Source organism: Chelonia mydas, chromosome 12 (assembly GCF_015237465.2).
Source record: "Chelonia mydas isolate rCheMyd1 chromosome 12, rCheMyd1.pri.v2, whole genome shotgun sequence".
NCBI lineage: Eukaryota > Metazoa > Chordata > Testudines > Cheloniidae > Chelonia > Chelonia mydas.
This window is the reverse complement of record NC_051252.2, coordinates 14,545,683-14,569,497: the sequence shown is the minus strand read 5'-3', so window position 1 is coordinate 14,569,497 and position 23,815 is coordinate 14,545,683. Positions and strand designations below refer to the sequence as shown.

General features: G+C 38.5%; 1 long non-coding RNA gene across 1 annotated transcript in view; it reads right to left on the bottom strand.

Moving 5' to 3' along the window:
* Positions 1-5,297: 5,297 nt before the first annotated feature.
* The window catches only part of LOC122462565, a 188,059-nt gene continuing 169,541 nt past the window's right edge, over positions 5,298-23,815 (bottom strand). Inside the window, exon 4 of the long non-coding RNA XR_006285201.1 lies at positions 5,298-6,747. This is a non-coding gene — a long non-coding RNA (uncharacterized LOC122462565). The remainder of the gene's footprint in view (positions 6,748-23,815) is intronic.

Sequence of the window (23,815 nt, the reverse complement as noted above, 5' to 3'; positions counted from 1 at the left end):
ATGAAATAAGTGAAAAGTTCTTCCATTTACTCTTGGTGAATAACACCCTACTTGTATTGATTTCAGTTATAGGACTTGTGGAATGAGGTACTACACATTGTGACTAAGAGCAGCAGAATATAGCCCTGAGTAAGGACCCCCAGATTGGTTCAACTGTCAACTAGCAAATCTGTAATAATACATGTACAACTACATAAATTGCCCATACTGTAAATCAAATATGACATATGTATATACACACACATTTTATATGCTATATTGTTTTTTCTTTTTCAATTATTTGATTCAAACTATAACTTTTTTTATGAAATTGAACCTTACTGTAAAAAAATCACACTGCAAATTAACAGTGAACATGCCATTAAAATGCTAACTAGAGATTGGCACAGAACACCTAAGGAATTCATAAGGGTGTTTACAGCTAAGGAATTTATAAGGGAACTTATAGCTGGGAGGAAACTCAGTGATAAGGACACCAAGCTTGGTGCCGTCTGCACTGCATATAAAATTAGACTCTCTCGCTTCATTAATGTGTTGAGACGAATGCCTGATGACTCTTTAGGTTACCTGAGTGTTATAAGTAATAATTTTGTTTAAAAGGATATGACAGCTGTATTAATATAAATGCCAAAAGGAAAAATTACCATAAGAGATAAATTATTACAACAGATAAGTGATTATAAGCACTTCCAAAGCACCTAGCACCTAAGAGAGATTTACACACATCTAGTAAAACTTTATTTTCTCTAATAAATGTATGTGTAAACACCATACACCTTTATAATCTAAGTCTGATTTTCTAGATTTTTGTTTTTTCTTAATTTATTTCTTCATTGTAGGCTACAAGGCTCTAATCATCCAACTTTGTTTGTAGGTGCACTTCAAAAGCTTTCTTTTAGAATCTTACATTTGATTTCTGGGACGTATTTTCTTGTTAACTTTTAACATATGTACCCTGTAGGCATGATTCACACAAGTCTCTGGAATTCTAAGGAAATGATGATCAGTCACGGAAATGTGTAAAGATTCAAGAACTCTGGCAATTTTCACTTCAAATGTTGTCAGCGAGTTACTATTATAAAAGTACTTTTTCTCACCACTTCACTGTAAAAGAAAAAAAATCCTTAATACAACATAGCTTTGAGAAAAGTAGCACATTTAATGAACGCCACCTCCTGAAGGTATATTTCCTCAAAGTTGATAACTGAATCAGTTACATTCAGAGAAATGCTAACTAGAGATGAGGTGCTCAGAATGGTTTGGAAAAAGTTTATACCTTGATGCAAGAAGGAGGCTGGCGGCAGGGAGTAGCTAACCAACCAACAGACAAAACATATGGTTGAACATTAATGGTCCTAATTAAACACAGAAATTAGGTTCCACAATAGTCTAAATGTCAACATTACTTTTTGTTTAATGGCATCTTTGGAAAGGCCAAGTCAGATGCCTAATATACATGTAGATATTTGTTTAAGTAAGTCATGGGTTGCTTTTCAAAACTTGAAAAGTGCTCCTTGACTCAGTCAAGAGCCGGTAAAAATTAAAAGTAATGAGCTCATTTCAATAAAAATTTATGAGACTGGTTTCATGCTGGCAAAATGGGTCCTGCAGGCAGTGTCCCTCCACCTGCTTGCCAGAAAAAAAAATTCCTCTATTTCAAAATATTTTACAAATCTTTTAACAGGATATTAAAGATACAGCTGCATCTGTATAGGAAAGTTGTAAAGGCTCTGTGTGTCTTTGACATTATCAGTACCAGCCGTTTTACAATGCAAAAGGAAAACGTTAAAAAAAATCAGGAGTCGTTATTATATTAATTGAAACCTCTCATGAACATGTATTAATTATGATGAAAATGAGTGGTGTCACAACGTCAATGAAATATTTTTGAACTTTGTTATGAAACTACAGTTAATATAGCAAGGACAAAACACAAAATTAAACAGAATGAAAGTGTTTAATAAAAAAGGATCTAACTCAGGCTTCCAGTAGTGAAGCTGTCACTTGTCTTGCCACACTGGACCCAATTCAACCTTGGATCTCTTGAGTCAATGGAAATAAACTAGGGATGATTTTGGCCCATCATGCCTATGATAAGATCAAATGCATTTACGGTATACAAAATGATCTACAGTTAATGGAGACCTGGGGCCATATCACAGAATGATCACACTTTTCTTGCAGTGTTTTCAATGACTTGTGAGGGGTGGGTAGGAAGGGGGTGTTCAGAATGGAGATTTGGGATCATCTTTGAAGGACATCTGAAAATGCACCCACAAATTTGCAAACACATTTATTACCATTAAAAAAAACCTCTCAGATTCACATACAAAACAATAATTAAGTATTCCAAAAAAACCCCTATCATTATCAAATGGATACTCTAGCAAATCACACAGATACATTTGTGAAGGCCCTTTTGAAAATGGGGTCCTCCAAGAATATACGCACACAAAAGAGATGAGTAAATGACTGAGAAATTCTTAATTCTCTTGTTTTGCATTGTGATACTAAGGATATTTAACAATTCATAATTATACGTAGTACATATTGAAAATAAGATGGTTGGGTGTCCAGTTAGAGATTTGTAACACAGAATTTAACTATCCTGAGAAGATCAGAATAGCAACTAGCATGACGACAAATTCTGACCTGGACGTTCACTGTGAATGTTACATCTGGTGAGAGATCATGAACAATAAGTGACTTGTAACAGTGAGCCCTTGCAATCAGTGAGCCTAATTCTGCACTCATTTACAGCCGGGTAATGGGGTGTGTGTGTATATCTCACTGAAGAATTGGACCCTATGTATTCTGAAATGCTTGATGTGGCATAATATATTAATGGAATATAATGCGAACTGACATATCCTAGTGAGCCCCGTCGGATATACACACCAGACTACATTGTTTTATATATTCTAGAATGGAAGTAACTATAAAAAACTCCTAATACTGCTAAATAGAAACGCTTAACGGCTTAGAATGACCAGGTAATGTACAGCAAATTTGAAAGGGTTTCACACTAATATTTTATCTAAAACTATGTCACTTTCTTGTTTAAAACTGGCGTTTACATTTTTCCTACCACTGGCTCAGGTGCAACACCTAGCATGGTGGAAGGTAACTTCAGGTGTTAAATCAACACTGACATCGTGTGCCACTCAGAATGTCAAAGCAGATGCTGGCTTTCTCTTCTTGAAAACACTTTCTTAGGCAGCTTCAGACATCTGTGACACTCATTCACTGAATTGGGGCGATATAGCCCTCACATACCCACAGGGTGTGGATAAAGTTATCTACCATCCATGCTACTCATCTTGACGGTCCAAGTTTCTTAATCAGTGATAAATCTGTGATAATTCTTTGCTTCGTTGAATGTGTTTGAAGAATGGGGCTATGTGATCAGATTGATTAATGCCAGATTGGGACTGTAGAGAAGACCCACCTATAGAGTTGCAGAGTTTCAGGAACGGTTTTCTACCAGTCAAATTCTATGTACCGTTACCAAGGAGAGTGGTGGTGAAGGAGGGAGGTCATCAAACTGAGGCTTCCACAGTTCCAAGAATGACTGTAGCTCCATTACTGAAGGGAGAATGCACTGATGCTTAATCATAGTGAACCCAATGAATATGCACATGGATATCACATGTACAGCCTTAAAAATTACGTTGTAAATCAGCATGACATGGAAATTTAAGTGCTACTCTTATACTTTTCCAAAAACATTCAGGACCATAAGCTGAAACAGCAGGAGGACAGAAATAATTTATACATGTCTATGTAGAGTTATACTGTATATTAACAGAGCGCATTCTGTAAAAAACAGTGTCTGAGACACAGCTCTTCACATTATAACCATGCTACTAATAAACAAGTAAGCTATTCTTAAAGGAACGTGCACATAAAAATTCATATGTTTTCTTCCTACCTTGCACCAGTTTTTTTTTCCGTATTTATTTTTCTATATTTATAGTATTACCATTTCAAAATATGGGCTGTTCCAACCCCATATGTCTCACTGAATTTATCTACGGCATGTGCAGCCATCAAATTTCATTTAAAATTGGCTAAAAGGGAGGAGGAGTAACATTTGCAAGGGAAATGGTATGGAGATTTTTGTCCTTATCCTGTGTTTTGCCTTTGCTCTTGTGTATTTAGATATTTAGATGTTATAAATACAAGAGTATTAGTGTCCAGACCCAGGGAGCTGCTAGGTGCTGACTCTTTCTGGAAATCTGGCCATAAATGTGCCAGGGTGTTCTTCATTTCCCTGTAGGTTTTTCCAACGTATGTATATTTTTTTCTATATAGGCTCAAACATTAGTGCATTGGAAGATCATATTCCCCCAAAAATGCAGCATGATAGTAAAAAGAGAAACATCTTTGTTAAAAGTAAGATGCAACATCAACTGCACAAGTTATAAATCCACTTTCTTTTAGTAAAATGTGACCTTAGCACTACTGCATTCTGTTTTTCTTCTCTGAGGTGTTGTTGACACTGTCGGCACCATCTTCAAAAGCACTGTATGCCTTTGTGTGGTATAAAACCAGTAGGCTTCTAATTTTGCCATCAATCATATTTAATAGCATATGCTATTAATGTAATTTTGTTATTGAAGATTCCAAATCTATTCAGTGGATTGCATAAGACAATTATGGTTTTTGTTACATGCATGCAATCAGATATCTTTTTAAATTAGAGCAATTAAACCTGGTCATTATAAATGGTAGAGTATGAAATATTCATTAAATAACAGGTGATATGGCATTCTTTTGTTTTGAAATAAATGACATTAGAATAAAATAATGAGATTTATTTTAATTATTTCATTTTTAAAAATATATATAAAGATCTGCTTAATGGAAAGCATTTCTGAGCTTGGGAAGTATCACTTATCCTTTTTATGTGTGCTCTATCTTGATTTTGCAGATATCTGATTAACAACACCTCCCAACATTGTACAATCTGAAGATCTGTAATAGACTTTTGCCAGCAATGAGGAAGTTCTCCAAGTTTTTCTATAAAAACCCCTCATATAGACTATGTGCAACTTTTTACCTGCAATTTTAAGGGTTCTGGACTCATTTGACCCAATTCATTTATCTGAACAAATTGTACATATTTTATATAACAATATCATGTGGGTTGATAAACTTTTTCATTCCAACGTTTTCTATTGCTACGTGTTAATAACTGATTAAGGAATGATGTAGCAGCCTTGATGACCATACAAGTACTATAGGGTGAATACTAAATTGAGAACACAGCAAACTTATAGGCAGCAAGACACTATTGGAAGAAAGATATATAAAGCATTTGGGATTATTTTCATTAGAAGCCTTTAAGTGGTCAAGATGGAACTTAGGGATGTTGAAAGAATTAGAATAGTTATTGGTCTTTTATATTCTATTTCACGTGTACACTCACAGGCACACTCTTATTTTCATAATTATATAGTGAATATCATGTACACCCCAGCTTACTTTTTAATAGTGACCATCTATTATTACTCTAGGTCACATCTGGAGACAGTTCCATTAGCTGTGTGTGCATGAAGCAGTGTGGGCCAGTGAATTTCACTTTTACTGAACACTACACACATGCCAGCTAGGACTTGAAAATGGTGTGCAATAAAAGCCATGGTACAACTTAGCTGCGTTCCAGAATATGTAATACCTAACAGTATTAGGTGAATAACTTGATCCCTTGAATATTTGAAGATAATGACTATCTCCAATGACTGGTTGTCTGGATATTTTAGATGTTTGTTTTGTGGTGACTCCTACAGTTCATAATTAAAGACTTAAAGGAAGGCTTCAGGAGATTTTGCTGGTCAGACCAGAAAATACACATGTAGTGTATAATAATAACATAAGCAAAAAAGAATTTTAAAATGACAGTATTATTCAATAGAAGACATTTTAATACACATTTCATATTCATATTCCCTAAAATGCTCAGTGTTGAACATCAGAAAAAAGGAAAGTGTGCAAGCACAATGCCGTTTAATTATTCCTTTAGCTATAGATAAGACAACCATCAGTGCTCTTAGGAAGAAAAGCAAGATTTAAGACCAAAACTGTGCCCCTACACACTTAGGGGACATTAGACTCGGAGGTTCCCATCACTGAGTTCTCTGCTTTCATTCATTGGGAGGTATGGGCAGGGTCTACCCCCAAAGAAGATAGTGATGGTCTGTTCCACAAACACCATAGATCCAGGGAAGTCACAGAGGACACTGATCCATCTATGCAGTGTCCTGTGCTTCTGTGTGGAACTCTGGGTCCTTTCCTGGGTCTTTCGCAACATGACTCCAGAGTTACCACAGTAATAGGCACCCCCCACTCCAGAACCCTCTTTCAAGTAGCGGTAACCCACAAAGGAGCGCGCTGCAGAGACCTGAGGCTGTGATAAGTTTCTCTGGAGAATACTGTGCAGCCATTAAAGGGGGGAAATGATGTGCATTCTGCCTAACCCTGAGCCTAGCCCTCACATACCTCCTCCAGCCAGCTCACTAACTCACTGCCCCCAGATGGATCCTGGACATGCAGAGAACTTGACAGAATTTGTAGAACGGAGGAAACTGATTGAGCTGAAGCTTCACTTCCAGGAAATCGACACAGGGAGAGTCCTCTCCACACACGCTGAAGAGGGGTACAGTCAGGCCCATAGTTGCGTGCATTGGTCATGTTCTTCTAATGCCGGTTCTAATCAGCCCAGTCTGTTCTCAAAATCATTTAATTCTAATTTGGAAAAAAAAAAAAAGGAGTGGACTAATTTTAGCGTCAAACTACAGGCAGATCATTTACACTTTAAAACTTTCACAAGCAATAGCGTACGCAATGCTGCTGCATGTGAAAGGAAAAGAAGCCAGCAATAACGGGCACTAGTTTTTACAAAAAGTTTGCTGCAGCTCACAATACATATTCTAAATATTCATCTTGGCAGTGAACCTTTGATGGGGGCTGAAATTTAGAATACTAGGTCTCTGTGCAGTAGTAAATCATATTTTTAATAAAAAGCCAGTTTGGTTGTTTTTAAGTATGAGAGAGTACAGCAAATACATAAGTCAATGTTTCTGATTGCTTTGTGCTCATTCAAATGTGTTTTTATGTAATTAAATAAAAGTTGGCAACTATTTTATTTCAATAACGTGGGATAGTGCATTTGTGCAGTGGTTAAAACAAGTGAGATATTTAACTTGGAAAAATGCTACTATCCATGTACAATCTGTACTTTTCATAAAGCTTATACATGATGCAACATACATAAACTAACATCTGCTTAGTCTTCAGTTAGGCAAATTTCTGATCCTCCCTACACCAAAATAAATCCATCAAATTAAGCCCATTCTTGCTCCTTCTACCAACCCAAACCCCTCATTTGAATGCATAACTCATCTACCTCTTTTTTCCCTTTTCTCTTGATACTGGTGCTACTGGGTTCTTTTCTTCACTCCTTCTGGAACTGCACTAAGGAATGGCAAAGTAATTTAATCGTCCTTCATTTAAGCACGAGTAGTACCAGCTAGGTTCAAGATAAGGATACGTTTTAATGCTTTACTGTATCAGGGCCTTAACTCTCAATCTCATGACCACTGTAGTTGATGCCTGCTTGGCTTCCCATTCTTTCTGATACGCTACCATACATTTTTTTCATGTTAACCTGTGGAAGATACTGTCAGATTTTCCTATAGCTATATCGAGGTGGGCAGATGTGTAAGCCATCTGAACAAACATAGCTGGACCACCTCCAAGTCTGTTAAGATATGAGCTTGCAGTACAGTAGTTTCTTAGATTGGAAAGAGGTGTTCCAGATTGTACAATGAAACACCTGCAGCTTCTGACTTTGCACAGATATTCCCCTTGATAATGAAGTCTCACAATAAAATGCTTCACATTCTGACGTAGAATGTCAGGCATCTATTCAGAACTGAAATTTAGGGCAAGGTCCTACAGGGATGTGGAAGAAGATTAAGAGAGAGTATTGCCACCCCTGACCACAGTGCTTTGTTACTTACAAACCTAAGAAGTGTAGTAAGATGAGGACGGGGAAGCTACAGACTGGCAACAACATATAACTCAACATACAGGCATTAAGAAGCTGGGTGTGAAATGCAGGCCTTGATATTCCATACATCTTGCAGTAAGAAAATATCTTTTATGCAAGAACTCAGTTTTATTCAAAGGAATTCAACCTGCATCGTAAAATACCCTAAAAATCAAGTGGATGTATAAAGCTTGAGGATCGTGTTTTCTTAGCTCACTGAATAGAATATAGATTTTTCCACTTGCAAAGAGCAGAATATAATATGTTTATACATTTGGGGCCTGATCCGCAACTGGTGTAATTTGGCATAACTCTAGTGACCTCAACAGAGTTACGCTGATTCATTGCAGTTCAGGTTCTGGCCCTAGAAATCTACCAAGAAATCAAGGATAAATATAAAGTAGAAAGGAAGCATTTGGGGGAGGGAAGGATAGCTCAGTGGTTTGAGCACTGACCTGCTAAACCCAGGGTTGTGAGTTCAATCCTTGAGGCAGGCTATTTAGGGATCTGGGGCAAAAACTGGGGATTGGTCCTGCTTTGAGTAGGGGGTTGGACTCCTGAGATCCCTTCCAACCCTGATATTCTATGAGTGTAATGACATTTAACTGTGTCATGGTTTGGCGATGAATAAGAGAAAGATACTTCACATTTCTGAGAGTGCAAGCTGCCCTCATGGTTGCCCCTGCTCTCTGTCTCTTAGAAGTGCAGCTCTTAAGTATACTAAAGCAAGTTGCTGCTTCTGGTTAACAGGAGTAGTAGCTGATACTAAAAATTGCCTATTTACATTCACATGACTACACGTACCATCTTATCTGGGCCTTATCTTTACCCTTGTTGTACCCACATTTCCCCTAATCACCACCAGTGGTCAAGTTTAGAAACATTCTAGAGATTTAGAAATGTTTACTGGGACTCTTTTCTATATCACTTCACTGTAAAGCCGTAAGTCCAAATATGCAGGCTTCTTACGGAGAAATAAATATAGCCAATCCATTTTTACAATAGTTAAAACAGAAATTTCTGAAACTGCTCTTCTGTGCATACCAATGAGTCAAATTTAGATACCTTCCAGGGGTAGAACACATGCCATGTGATTCCCGTCTCCACCGCCAATTGGAGTACTGAGTATCTCTCTCCCATTTTTGATCCTGAAGGTTTAGGAGACATTAGGCCTTTTACCTCTCCCTGGTAAAGGATTGACTAAACTGCTATCCTCAATCCCAGGCCCACATGTGGTTTCAAGGGGACAACAGGGAGAAATTCCACATTTGAGAGGAAAAAGGGAAAGATTTTTATGGAGGCTGATGTCTGTCTGAAGCTGATCAAGGGTTTGGAATGATAAAAGTAGCCCTAGCTGCGGGGCGATTAGTACACAAGTTGACAGTCAAAGGCATTTGTACAGATAACATGAGTAAAAACAATGAATGATATAACGGGGAAGAGAGAGGGGTGGCAGTAAAGGTGAGAAGGAATAGCCCTTTCTATGCAAGGATCTCTAAGCACTTTAGAATCATTAATACTTCCAGCACAATTATTGACAGATAAACCGGTAAATTAAATCCACTGTATATGTGTGTAAACTAATGAGACCACACAAACAAGCCCAAGACAGGTCTGTGAACAGAACCCACAATTCCCAGTGACCACCACCTTTAATTACTATAACCCTTTTATATAACAAAAATACTATGTTCATTATCACAGAAAAACTCAGAACTATTTGCTCTTCCTATACAATAAATTTAGGATATCAAGAAGGTGAAACAAAAAGCAAATGAATCAATCACATACATTAATGGATGTTTCAAATCAATTTAACCTGGATTGTAATACATTTTCTTAATGACAAATCAATGTCAAAAATAATGAAAGAACTAATGATTTTGTCTGTTTCTCCAAAGTCTCACTTGTTACGTATGGTTGTATTGTCTGCCAGACCTGGCAGTATTTACTGAGTCCAAAAAGCTATATTAGAAATAGGATTCTAAAGCTCTCATGCTTTTCAGTACAAAGTATGTATACAGAACCTTCTCCCCCCACAAATTTCAAGAGGCATGAGAGAAAGAACTGCTTAAGATGCTTCATTCAACCTTTGCCTACTCCCCACCAAAAAACAGCAGGTTAGATTATGTTATTTTTAGCTTTGCTTGAATTAAAGACTGCAAACTGAATAAACATTACACACTTCATCTCATTTGGGTGGCTACTATTGATATAATTTTGCTAGCGTGTCTTCTAAGTTCTCTCCCCTTTGAGACGCCAGAGCTAGATTCAAAGCTCAAGCCTTTGAGACAAGCAAAAGTTTATGGGACTAATTCTCATTGATCTTAAAGCTGCTGTTCAAGGGTGTGGCAGTATAAAGGCCTTAAAGAAGGCACAAATCACTTTTACATATTATTAGTATTTATTTATTTCTATTATATATTTGTACAGCATCTAGCATGATGGTACTAATGTAACAAAGAGACAGTCCCTGCCCCAAAAGCTTACATTTCTAAGTGTAAGATAAGACAACAGGTGGATATAACAAAGGGACAGATAGAGCATAAGGTAACAATGGTCACAGCACACCAGCTACTTAACTATTTTTTGTAGACATCATGGCAGAGAAGAACTTTAAGGTGAAATTTGAAGACGACAATGGGTTGGCTTTGCAGATATTTACGCAGCACTCCTCCCATGAAAAAGGGATGGACTGGGATAAGGTGGAAAAAGTGCTTGATGGATTTTTTTTTTAATAGGTAACATTTGCAAATGAAGGTAGGGGATGGCATTTCAATACTGTCTGAGAGAGGGTCAAGTGGAGACAAGCCGTAAAGGACCTTAAAAGTAGAGATAAGTAGTTTGCATCTGATGCATAACAGGGGAAGTGGGGGGGGGGGTGGAGGATGGGAGGGGAGGGGGGAAGAAACACTTAGGCTATGAGCCAGGAAAATTATGTTTAGAGCAGCATTTTGAATGAATATAAGAAGTATAAAATGGGATTGTTAAGGCCAGAACGGAGAATGTTGCACTGGTGAGATACGAGATGAACAGGACCTGACGAGAGATTTATAATTACATATGATGCATTTCTTTATTAAACAAGCTTTGTGGCTACCATGGTACAGTGATATATACTGGGTACACAAGGAATATATTATTGCTGGTTGCAACCAGGATGAAGATCTATGGTATTGATAAAACTGGTTCAAGTATTGCTAAAACACATATTTGTACACTATAACCATTGGAAAATTTTAGTTCATAAGAATGCTTTTCAAGTAAGCTGCTAATACGCAAAGAAAGATCACTGAAACTCTCAAAGATATGCAGATCAAAGATACGTTTACACAGAGGCAAAAATGGATCTGTATAAACTTTTGTCTCTGATCATGCCAAAATAATATATAAAGGGCAGTCAATCATTTAAAGAAAAACATTTGCCCATTCTTTATTTTTATTTATTTTGAATTAAACCATAATTGAAAGGTGCCCAGCACCTTAATACACAGATTATATACTGTTGTACCATGATACATAATGATCAAACTAGAGTGAGGCTGAAATACGATCTAGGAGATTTGTAATCCCATTGAAATCAACAAGTTTATGAGCAGCATTTGGACCACTTTTGGTTGGTGTCTTGACAGTTGATTCTTGTGATAAAAAATGACCTGTTCTTTCTGTGCTTTTAAGGGGCTGATGGGCACTGTCTAGTGCTAAACATAATGCATGGCAGCATCTTCAATACCAAGTTCTGCTTATATATTGTACCTCAAACCTAATTTGCAATACCTGTTTCTTTTCCAGTGCTGAGCCTTTTTTGGACACCGATAAAAATGGTGAATTGTTACAGATTTGTGAAGAGGCCTAACATCCATCCGCAGGGGGCTATGCTAAGGTTAGCAAGCTAATTTCACTTGTGACCCAAGACAGACTTTTGAACCCATGTCTTCAGAGGTGAAGAACCAGGATACTAAACTTGAATCATTCAAAGCTCCCTTGCCAGCATAACCAATGTTCTTAATAAGATCGACAGAACTGTTGGGGAAACTGTTCAAAAAGAACCCACACCATTCCTTTAACATGTAAAACTTAATAAAATATTTACAGTACCAGAAGACTGATAAAAAGCATCAAATTATATTAACTGTAGCCTATGAAAATTAATGACAATCTTTACTATTGGAAACATTTTCTAAGACAAATGCATGTTTAAAAGATGAACTGTTTTAAGTATCTTTAATGTGTACATATATGTCCATTGCAAATAGGAAGGAAATACAACAGTTCTGAAAAACCAAAGGGTTTTTATCCTCACCATTTTTTTTTTTTTTAAAGATTGTGTGGCATTTGAAAGAGGATACACAATTTTTGCTGCTCTCCTTATCTTTCGGATTCCGAGGACCCAACCCCATTAGAGAATACCCAAATGACTTCAATGGGAATTTTGGATGACTATCCTAATATAGGGCAGAACTGACAATTAGGGCCTAATCCTAAAATATACGCATGCAACTCCCATTGCTGCCCATGGCACCTGAAGGCAAAACTCCAGTCCTAAGTGAATTTCAGTCTTCAATTTTTATTATTTTTTTATATTACTGTAGCACTTGGAGGGCCCCAACCAAGATCAAGGCTCCATTATACTAGGCACCGCAGAAATGGTGCTCACTCTTTTTGTGACCTTGAGTAAGTAATTAACCTCCTTGTGCCTCAACCTCCCCGGCTGTAGAATTAGTTGAATGAAAAACAGATGCTGCCTCAAAGGTGAGCTCTCCTGGGCAAATAAATTAAACAAACAAACATTTTACATTTTACTGGCGAATAGCTCTTCTGTATCTCCTTCAAGCCAGTAGTTACAGTATCTTGGTAGTCTAGCGTAGTTCTAAAACTTGACTATGGATAAGGATTCTTGTGAAGAAAGACTGTTGCTAGCCATCCTTTTATATACAGCACGGCAAAGCAGGCAACTGCTCTTCATGAGTTACGCTCCTTCACTGTAGTCTTCAACATTATGCACTTGGTTACAATTTACCATCTGCACGATGTATGTTAATAGCTAGTTGCTAGTATTCAAACATACAAAAAACCACATCCATCTGCCATGTAGTTCAGCCACACATAATTCAATCCCACCTTTAGACAAAACAACTGCTGTTTACTCACAGGCTGACAATGAAATTAAATGATTGATGACATGTGCAGCTACCATCTAACACTCAACCAAATGCGCTCTTAGCATTTAGTCTTCACCTGTTCCTGTCATAAAACAAAATGGGCTTTTTCAAAGTAATTATTTGTAAAGGAAAAAAAAAGTTTCACTTCAGCCAAAGCTCACCACTCTGGTGTCTTCAAGTAACCACCAGCAAAATGGTAGTGTTGTTTCTCTTTCCCGGGCCTTATTTTTAGTTATCCACTTAGGTGAATTACATTTTCTTTATACGTTTGTAAGATGAACACATACCAACATGAAAATAAAATTCTGACTGGCACATGATATAGTTTTCAAATAATTTAGCAAATGTCTCAGTGCATCATAAACTCATACTTTTAAATGATTCCATTTCTAGCAGTAAAATAAAAATCTTCCATTATAGTCACAATTACTAGACGCCTATTATTGATACAAACCAACCAACATTCTAACTCATTGGTATTAAATAACATCTCTCTAGGATTTCAATCCATTCTTGGAAAGCAATCAAAGACCTCTTTTCTGTAAGACTGTTATGCATAAAAAAGCATTTGATTGTTGCATTGAAGTGTGCACTCTATGTGTAAAAAGGTGTTTATGGGGTTTAGTACAGTACAGTTAATACCCAAGCAACACCAAGCCCTTTTATAATAGAGAACCCTTACTGAGAGGATATATATTGTTCTTTTCTTCAAGCACACAACATACACTTGCATTGACCGGTGGTCTATAATATAAATCTGAGCTGAACTAGTTTCAAGCTCACAGCTCTGTCCTGCCCCCTTTAAGAACAGTAAGGAGAGTGGTCACTTTAGATAAGCTATTACCAACAGGAGAGTGGGTTTGTGTGGGGTGGGGGGGGAGAGAAAACCTGGATTTGTGCTGGAAATGGCCCGACTTGATTATCATACACATTGTAAGGAGAGTGATCACTTTAGAGATAAGCTATTACCAGCAGGAGAGTGGGGTGGGGGGAGGTATTTTTTCATGCTTTGTGTGTATAAAAATATCTTCTGTATTTTCCACAGTATGCATCCGATGAAGTGAGCTGTAGCTCACAAAAGCTTATGCTCAAATAAATTGGTTAGTCTCTAAGGTGCCACAAGTACTCCTTTTCTTTTTGCGAATACAGACTAACACGGCTGTTACTCTGAAACCTGTCAGTAACGCTTTTGTACTTTGTTCAAAATAAACAGCAGTGTTTGAGAAATGCGTGCCTACAGTATTTCAGTACAATGTATTGTAACAGCAGCATTGTATTTACACTATGCTCCAAAAATCAGGAAACAACATATGTTGTGTAGTAGGAATACTTTTTTACTTCAATATCTGTGACCAAATAGAAAGTGCATGGGAGTGCAGAGAGACTCAGATGAACAACCCTCCCCACAAAAAGAGAGAGAGAGTATAAAATTGATATACAGTTACATAAAGGATGAATTTAGCTTACACCGTTTATGAATTCAAACCCTGACCTGGCAAAGTACCTACACACGTGCATAACTTTAAGCACATGAGTAGCCCAACTGAAGTCAATGGGAGCTGTAAGCATGCAAGCCTAAGGGCAGAATGTGGTCCTATTTATTCATTCCTATGGGGGAGGAGGGAGGGTTTCAGTGGGTGGAGCAAGGAGGAAGGAGGAAAGAAAGTTGTTCCAAAAACTGAATGCATAAGCAGCAAAAATAGGGAACAGTTCATGCAAGATTTGACCCACGGTGGGATTTGCAAAAGCGCCTAAATGACTTAGGAGTCCAACTCCTATTGAAAGCCAATCTGAGCTGAGCTCGAAAGTCATTTAGGCACTTTTAAAATCCCACCCTGGGCCAACGCTTGCATGAATTGTTCCCCTTCAGTATTTATAAAATTACTTCATTTTGCAAGCAATCATCGTACCCTTGCACTAGCTTGGCTGTCTAAGTGTGGAGGCAAATAGGCATGGATTTTCTATCACTATGGCCCTGATTCTGCAAAGCACTTAAGCACATGCCTCACTGTAATAATGAGCAGTTCCACTGGATCCGTTGGGATGATGTACATATTTAAGATGTAACACATATTTACCTGCTTTCTTGAATTAGAGCCTATTTCAGAAGAGACTAACCATTTCTTCACACAGGTAACTTGCAATTTTCATCCTCTGCACTCTGTGTGCATTTTGTGGCAAATATGTCTATATGAGAGACTGAGATAGTACTAATCTATTGCTGTAGACCATGTAATAGGAAAACACCATACATTCAAATAAAATGAAAAAAAAAAAAAACTGATGGAAGAGAATACTGGCTCCAACCACTGTGGTGTCCTGTCTCTCAGACACTTCAAACCATTCAAGTTCATTTACTGAGCCAACCTGAGTTACAGAAGCACTATAGCTGTTTCATGACCACTTACTGCAGTCTGTACACAGGCAAAACTCCCACTTACTGTTCTTCAGAGAATACTGCATAAGTAACAAAGAATGTCTGTATTGAATGGCACGAGATGCTTCTGGGAAGTAGTGCGGAGTATATGTATATTTATACTTATTGTTGCAGAAACCAGACCAAACAAATGTAATATACACTATGTAAATCAATATTCGGATGAACAGAGGGCCAGATAACATGGATAAGAAAGTATAAACTGACTCACCATCCAACAATTAAGTCAAAGTGAAATATAGAGTTAACATCTAATTACAAGAAAAAACTGTGAAGTATGTTATAAAGTCAAGTGTTTGCACAGAAACATTTTTGCTAGAAAGCAAAGTGGTAGCTCATTTGCATGTTTCTTTTTGTTAGCACACAAAGGAGTCAAACTGCTAAAATTAAGATAGCAAGTTGTTTGAAAACCTCATTTTTAAGCAGAATAAATTAGGTTGAAAGCAGTGATTTTATATATTCCTGATATTTAGACTGTGCATCTGAAGTCCATGTCTGTCTGAAAAAACAGTTCTGATCCATTAAATGTTCATTTTGATTTGCCATGGACTCTTCTGATTTGGGGCTTGATCATCAAGGTGATAAACATGCTGGCCCTGGTCCAGCAAAGCCCTTAAACGCAGTGTTTACTTTAAATGTGTAAGTAGTTAAGCAAGTGCTTAAGTGCCTTGCTGCGTAGGGTCCAGATCAAGAACAAAACAAAAGGAAAGTCCTCAAAGTAAGTTGCTTCCATGCTTTTACAAATTATTATATTTCCTTCTTCACATACGTGTCAATAGTTTACACCCCTCTGCCATGGTGTGAGAATGCCAAACGAGAGGTGAGCCATGAACCTCCCCTGCTCAAAAGTGAAAATGTGTGAATACTATAATGTGATTCATCCGGCTGAATTTTCAAAGCAGTGTAGGGGAGTTAGCTACACTTCTTCCATTAACTTGAATGGCAGGCAGGTGGCCCAATCTCCTGCCCTGCTTTAAAAACCTCAACCATAGTTCTTTTCCCCTGAGACTCTCAACATTTTTTAGAAGGATTAATTAAGACTCAACACTCCTTTTAAGGACCGATCTTGCAGTATTCATACAGGCATGACTTTTACGGACACCTCGGAGAGCGTGGCCTGCACAAGGACTGCACGATTTGGCCCCTCTAGGTAACTGCTACAGATGGGTGATTAGGCTGATCTGGATTTTGAATTTTGATCTTGGATTTTGGTCAATTTCATGGTCATTAGGATTTTTAAAATCGTTAATTTCATGATTTCAGCTATTTAAATCTGAAATGTCATGGTTTTGTAATTGTAGGGGTCCTGACCCAAAAAGGAGCTGCGGGGGAGGAGGTCGCAAGGTTATCGTAGGGATGGTTGCAGTACTGCTACCGGCTGCTGGCATGGTGTGGTGTTGCCACTCTTACGTCTGCGCTGCTGCCTACAGAGCTGGGCCCTCGGTCAGCAGCTGCCGCTCTCTGGCCACCCAGCTCTGAAGGCAGCAGCACAGAAGTAAGGGTGGCCTGGTACGGGATTGCCATCCTTACCTCTGCACTGCTGCTGCTGGCTGGGCGCCGCCTTCAGAGCTGGGCGCCCGGCCAACAGCCGCTGCTCTCCAGCCACCCAGCTCAGAAGGCAGCACAGAAGTAAGGGTGGCAATACCGTGACCTCCCCAAAAATAACCTTGTACCCCCCCCCATAACTTCCTTTTGTGTTAGGACCCCCAATTTGAGAAATATACAGATTTCACGGTCCGTGATGTGTTTTTCATGGCAGTGAATTTCATAGTGCCCTACCTATCATGCTACCCTGGAAAGGCAGATGAGGGAGCTGATTCTCTTCCTAACCACACTGAAGATCCAGGAAGGCATATAAAGCCCCACCTCCTGCAGACAACTTCAGGAAAGTGAGGGAGGCCATAGATTTGTTGTGAGGGAAAGGGAAACATGAAAATCCCATATTGGATTAGGCCTGTAGTCCATCTAGTCCAGTATCCCATCACCCATGGTCACCAGAACCAGATGCTTCAGAAGAAGATGCAGGTGTGGTATTGGGAAGAGAAGACACAGAGGGGAAGGGGTAGGTTTCCAGAACTAGGAGGCCTCAGAAGCTAAGGTTTAGGTTTTATCTGTGAATCTGAACATTAGGGCCTCCAAAAATATTTACACACTTGGGAATGGGGATTTCCCTTAGGGCCAGCCTAGTGTAGGGCTCTCAGTTCCAGAAACAGAGGGGTAAGCAGTAGTGGCAGACCCCTGGTTTTTATCCTTTTCACATTGGCCCTTATAAATCCATCCACATCTCTGAAGAGAGAGCTCCATCTGGATCTTAAGATACAGGGTAATTCTATCTTGCCAGACCCCTTGAGGAAGCAGCAGGGAGTAGTTGGAGGAGCCAGTCAGACTTGACAAATCAAGAACAGTGAGGAGACCAGTCATCCAGCTCCTGCAGGCTTTGGAATCTGTTGGGAGGAATAGTCAGAGGTGGGTCCAGCCTGTCTTCTCATGTCCCTACATTATTTCCATTTGCCTCATGACTCAGATTAATAAACTAAACAAAGCAAATAACCCTTGCTTCTTTCCAGACTGCCTTACAGCACCTAGACATCTATCTGACTTGTGCTTTCAACACTGTCTGTACGCTGTACCCACTGCTAGGCACCCATTTGTCAGTTCCATCTTCCCCTACGGTATTCATTAGGTAGCACACATTAGCTTCCCACACTTGAAACCAAACCAACACAAAGGCTAGCAACTGTGAGCTCTTACCATTCCCTAGTAACCATCTAAAAACCAAGCAGATCATGGATTTCACCGCGCAAATGAGAAGACATTTATTAGAAGGATGTTTTCTAGCTGTTAAATTCTTCCTAACTAACACTTTAATTTCCTTTGGTCTTTTATTTTATAAAGAGGTTTCCAAACTACAGTTTTTCCTTTTCCTATAAGGAAATCCCATGGAATCCCTTCAGAACGGATGGTACCTCCGGTCCCTACCCTATATGCACATAAAATAAATAATTTAGTAATGTCAACACTGGGAGATAAAATCCCCCAAATGCATTAAAAAATGAGCAGAAAATAAAAAATGCCATAGCACACTACGGAAAACACAGACGAAAAGCTTGACTGACCTGTGCTAGTGAAAGTGGACACAAACTATTTCCTCAGTTGTTCCTAAGCAGTGGAATTCAGGTTAGGGAATGGAAGTGGTTTTTTTGCACTGGGGGTTTCACTGTAGATGCATTTAAAGAGTCCTGCTGGCAATGACTGTCTGAGATCAGCTGGGAGATTGCTTAACTGCACCTGAGCACCATAGTTCTAGCCCTATTTGGGGAGTGCTGTTCTGACCAAATGTAGGTCCCTTCTTGGCAGATTTTCCACTGCTGGAGACCCAAACCAAACACAAGGTGTCATATAAGCCAAAAGATAAAGTGACTAAAATAAAAAGGGAGTGGGAAACAAGCAAGGATTAAATAAGAGTAAAACTGAGGAACATCTGTTTTTCTCCTCCTATCTTAAAAAGAAATGAAAGACACTCGAATCAAACAAAAAAAACCGTGGTCAAGATAGGTAGGGCCCTGCAAATTTGAAGATATCCCTGGACGATGTCTGCGGAATGAAGATCGGATGCAGACACAAAGATAGGCACTATCTGTGCCATTACCAGTTTAAATAGCATTAGAAGATGATGTCTTGAATTTCAAAATACCTATTTACTTAAAAGTAGAAGAGCAGTTGCAAACATTCCAATCACTAGCATGGAGGAGTCTGTGAAGGAGTTGTATAAACCTGTCCTTCTCAACATAAAGGACAGTCTGCCTGCCTTAACTGTGACATAAGCCTGCACAAGATTTGCAGGGGGAGAGGGGGGGAAGAAAGGAATACAGTGGAAAATTGATGATGAGGGAACTGTAGCTCGTGGGGAAATAAATATGCTACCCCGGGAGCTTCCTACTATTCATGATTTCTCTAGCGACATTTATGATGGTTGGTGCTATTCCAAAAATGCAGTCATTTATCTGTTGGGAGCAGAGAAGGCAAGTAGGTTCAAACACTTTTTCTGATGTTTTTCTAACACCCACTCACTTTCCTTTGCATCTGCCACAGCTGAGAATATGGCCCTGTCTTTCCAACCTTTTGTACACAACTATGCACATCTGCAGCACTGCATACTGATAATAATGAAGTGATGCTTGGGTGCTGAGGAAGGGAACGGTACACATACTTACCATAACTTGATACTCAACTCAAACTCAACTCAAATTTTCATCAACTGACCACTATGTCCTTTAACACACTGCTGTTTCCCAGTGACACTTGGGGAAGAGCTTGCAAATGAGTGCATAACCCGAGGTTGGCCTCAAGAGAAATCTATGCCATCTCAGGGAGTATTATTAGGACTTAATATTGGGATTTGAGGAGTATGCTCCTGAAAACTTATTAATACTCAAATAAGGATGGTAAATCCTTGAAATCCTATCAGCAATGTAAGCATTAAAGCCTAACAAATCATATCAGAAAAAAATCTGTTCATGTAGAGATTGAAGATTACACTATTTTATGTGACAAACCAGAGTTGAATGACAATTACTAACAAGTGAAGTCTAATTACATTTACAAAAAAAAAGTCTGCAAACAGTTAAAAATTGTTCTGCAAAGACTTAGAATAAATGGACCAAATGACTTCACATGATTATATATACCCAATGCAATGATACTGTACACAACCTAAGCCACATGTTTGTACAGGAGAATATATTAAACTCCATCTGTTTTAACCATTTTTAATGTTATAAATTAAGAAAACATCAAAAATGTCAGGAAACAGCAAGTACTTCTTTGTTGTCTTTCAGCTCTATATTTATTAGACAAGTTTGTTATCAAACTATTCCTCCAAACATGAAAAGAACAGCAGGCCTTCTGGAAGGCCAGATGGCTGCTGTGGTTTCGAAACATGTTCTGGAAGGGTTATATAGTTTACATTTTTCTTTTTCGTAAAGAATCATGTGGGATGCGGCATGGTTCTCACAGAAACAAAACTGCTGCAAAAGAGCCAAAGGGTGGGGGGAACTACTAGATGATATAAAAGAAAATTATCAGTGTCATTCAATCTCGGAGTCCTTCTTCCAAGGAAGGGGAAAAAAAGAAGTTAGCTGCAAGGAAAACAGAAAAATAGTGAAGAGGAAGAGAAATAGAGGAGTAATGCTTTTAGAGTTGGTCAAAACATTTTTGATTAACTAAAATTTTGTTGAAATATGCTTTTTTCAAAGCAGTAACATTTCACAGACACAGCAGTTTCAATGAAAACTTTGGCAAAATGAAAGGAAAGACAGGAATGTCTCTTTCACACTACAGCCTGGTGGTTAGGGCACTGTCTTGGGATGTGGGAGACCCAGGTTCAAGACCCTAGAGAGTACCCTCCCACTTTCCAGGCCAGGACTCTAACCATAAGCCCATACCCACCCTACCTTCCCAAATAGAAAAGCTCAGGTTGCAATCCAAAACATGGACATTTTGACACAATCTGGTTTTGAAAAAATGTTTGAAAGGTCTTTTCATTCCAATGTGGAATAAAAACACTTCAAACCCTCAGAAGTTGCCATGAAATTGAAATGTCTTTCTTCAGCCAGCTGTAGTCCTGAAATCTTTGAGGAAAGAGGCGTGCAGAAAGACTGAAGGTGTGGAAAGGAAAGAACCACCAGTGAATGGAACAAAGAAAATAACCACTCGTAATTGTTCCCTGCCTCTGCTTCAAAGCCACTCATCCCCTCAGAAGCATTTTATGTCACTGAAGGATTTTTCCCCTTAGAAAACTTGCATGACATTGCTGAATTTCCATCTCAAGGATTTTTTGAGAAGCGAGGGTCTCCACAAACCATGATAGGAGGAGGTATTCCTGAAGAACTTCTTATTAGCAAAGAAGAACATAAACTAAGTAAGAAATAAAAGGGTTTAAAGGTTTTAATTTCTACAAATGTGAATTTTCTTTCTGCCATGATTTTTCATCTCAATAAGACATCTAGGGAAAGGATATGCATATGGTATTTCAGGAGATGCCCCAGGAATGCTTTTGATCAGTGAGATGCAAGATGCTAGCAAGACTTCTCTCTTGATACAAATGGCAATACGAACACAATGAGAATTTTTCTTTTTTTACAATTACAACTAGCCATCGCTATTTGATAAAATGCAGATGTGATAAATTGTACATGATAAATTGCTTTTACCATGCAATTCTGGCCACTTCCCATGCCACCCTGCACATTTATCTATCTCACCCATTTCAAACCGCTGAGCAGCTTCAGTCTCTCTTTTATTTCCAGCCCTGTAACTTGTAGAGAAATGTTTTTCCCCCCACTCCTACTGCCCATCACATGATATTTCCCCATCAAAAATCAAACAGCCAAAGATCCCAGGCATATTCAGTCCTTCAGGATTACTGACAAGCATAAGGTTGGATATACCAAAATTCACCACTTTCCACTGGGATAATTTGTCCTGGGATGTGTCCTGTCCAGGGAAGCCCCAAGATACCAGTCTTCAAAGTCCTGACATCTCGATATAGAGAAAAATCTATCTCAAGTGGTTTTGTGAGGATTTAAAAATCCACTGGTTATATTTTTCCCCTCTCTGCCAAGTTGGTCTCACCTCTTCTGCCTATGAGATTTCTAGTACTGCTTTCAGTTCTAGAGTCCACTGGTCTTTGTACATCAAGAGCACAAAGACTGTGTGTGTTGGCCAGGTTCACAAGGGATGAACGGGACAGCTCCTGGCACATCCACACAGGACTGGGCACAGCCTAGTCCATTATGCATCATTTTAAATTAATACAATATTTTGTAATACATAGGTACAATCATTGCAAAAGAACATGTGATAGTGTGTGGTGGGGTAAAAGGTGTATTGACATACATTTGGGTTGGCTGTTTTGTTCCCAAAGAATGAAGCCCTATGTGGGTTATACTGGACTTCCCAAATGAGTGCCAAGAAAATATGAATAACCCCATAAGCCATCATGTATTCCACTTATCCCACAATCAGACAAGTTTATTTAACCACTATGGCTGATAATTTAAGTCTCCACCTCTGCTTTTAGCTGCGTTGCCCAGGAAGAGCCCCAGGAAAGAAGGAACTGTGACTCAGAGAATCGCAACTCCTTCCCTGCTTCCCATTTGCTTGTGGGTAAATTAATTTTGCAACATTGCCCTGCTTCGCATCTTCAGTACAAAAAGCAGTATAATGGAATCAATGACAGTAAGACTTGCACATCTGAAGACAGAAAAACCTCAGTTCAAGGCTCCTATGCATCAGATATAAGAATCAGAATGACTGAATTAATCAGTGTTTTAATACGTTCATATTACTGGTTGTACCCCACGGAGGTGGAATCCATTTTTAAACAATCTACTCTCCTTTTTAAGTGGGATTCAGTGTTTGGGCCGGAGGGGGGGTGGTGGGTAATCTTTCCAGTGACTCCAAGACTAATATTCCAGGCAAACACGTTCTTAGTGTTCTCAGCAGACTATATAAAGATTAGAAGAGCCTTAACAAGAAAAGCTTTGGTAGAATAATGAGAAATAACCAAAATGATAACAAGACACTTTAATGCTATGTATATCAACTGATATGATACATTCTTTGAGAAATCCAAGACTTAATTCGACCTTGCAGGGGAGACAAGGCTGTTGTCCATGCACCTGATTTGAAGTAACAACAATACTGGGTTTTGAATGCATGTTGTATGTGGGTTTGTTTTTTTTTTTAGCTGAAAAACTGTTTTTAACTAAACCATATCTAAAAAAGTAACACTCTTGCAAGGGCATTGCACATATACAACAAAAGGAGTGATTCAAAGACAAAGGCCATCACAGAAGCTTTTGGGTTTCTCCCCACCAACGTATATTTTTGATCCAGATGATTTATAAGAATCCTTAGTCCAGGCTAAAAATAAAATTTTTAAATTCCACCTGCCTTTATTACTTTTCTCTTTTTCCTTCTCTTTTAGTTGTCTTTTTAAACAACAAATTTACTTATTTTATTATTTTGCTTCAAACCAGTATTTAATAAACTCTGAGTTCTGTATTTTAGTGTTCATCACATACTTAAGTGAGCTCAAACAAAACTACATTTTCTTCAGCCAAAACATATATTTTATTGATGTTGTGCCTGTGATAATGA